A 1,690-nucleotide genomic window follows, 5' to 3' on the forward strand; every position below is an offset into this window, starting at 1 on the left:
GACCCCAAGGAGCTACAGGAGCACAAGGACCAGCAGGAGCAACAGGACCAACCGGAGCCACAGGTCCAGCAGGTCAAGCCGGCATCAATTGTCCAGAGATAATATTATTCGATAGTCAAAATAATGAGCTAGTAAGATTTGGCGATTCAAGTGTTTCATCTCAAAACGTAATATTACCTAACCCAGCAGGAGGAGACGGAACAGTATATTCATTTGATACAGATGACTTTTATCTAGATTTAAGTAATAAGGTTTTTATTTTAGGCGGTGAAGGGGTTATAAATACCTATAACACAAGCGACAATAATCTTAATATTTTCTATAACAAAAATATCAAACTAAAATTAGGAATATCAACATATGATTTCAATATCTATAATGATATTTATTTTTACAAAACATTATCTAATGCTTCATATCTAGTTAAAAAAAATAACAATGTTGATATTACACCTTCTTTGTTTGTATGGTATAAGTTCAATAATGACACAAAAGATTCAATAAATGGATATGATTTGAATACTAAGTCATTTGGTGCATATGCAATATTACCTACAACATCGCCTACATATACCATAAATAATATTGATACTAATTATGCCTATATATTATTTCCTTGTGTTTCACCAACACAATCTATTGCCACAATAACTTTTAATGACACAATGATTATTGATGTTTTAATTGTTGCGGGTGGTGGTGGTGGTGGAAGCAATGGAGGAGGTGGAGGAGCTGGAGGAATTATTTATCTTACGGGTTTATCTGTATCTAGTGGGACAGTTAAAATAATAAAGGTCGGAGCTGGTGGAGCTGGTGGAATAAGTAATGGTAATGGTGTGATAGGTTATAATAGTGAATATGATACAAATCAAGCTAGAGGCGGCGGCGGAGGGGGTGGTTTAACGAGTAAATATGGTAGTAGTGGTGGGTCTGGTGGTGGGAGTATAGGGGTTTTGTATGGTGGCAATTGGGTAACTGGTCAAGGAAATTATGGAGGATATAGCTCAGCATCTATGACAACCGCAGCGGGTGGCGGTGGTGGTAAGGGTGGTGCTGGTGGTATTGCCTCGTCAGGACGAGGAGGAAATGGCGGGTCTGGTTCTTCATATAATTTAAGAGGTGCAAATATCACTTATGGCGGAGGTGGAGGAGGCGGGGGCGATTCAACGTATGGTTTAGGTGGCAGTGGTGGTGGAGGTCGAGGTGGTACAATATCAATGGGTCCACTGGCTGGTTCAAATGGCTTGGGTGGTGGTGGTGGTGGTAGTAAAAGTTCAACAGTCGCAGGAGGAAGAGGAGGCGATGGAGTTGTAATCATAAAGTTCAATAGATTGACAAATTATTCTGATTTTTCATTTCAGAATAACGATGTCGTAAGGTTAAACTATAGCATATTATCATTAAATGTAACAACTCCTGCAATAAAAGAAACATCATCAACTGTGCCACTAATAACAAGCACAAATAATGATATTTGTATAAGCTTTTGGTTAAAAATAACTGGATTTCGAACACAAAATGATGAAAAAATTATAACTAGTTTGAATAATGCGATATATATCAAGAGAAACAATGGTGATTTTTATTTTACTTTTGATAATGGTAATAATATATCTATTGTATCTGGAAAATATAGTGTGTCAGACTGGCAACATTTTGTATTTCAAAAAAATGATTTGACATCAGAATG

This window comes from Guillardia theta (assembly GCF_000315625.1).
Source record: "Guillardia theta CCMP2712 unplaced genomic scaffold GUITHscaffold_321, whole genome shotgun sequence".
Taxonomy (NCBI): Eukaryota; class Cryptophyceae; order Pyrenomonadales; family Geminigeraceae; genus Guillardia; species Guillardia theta.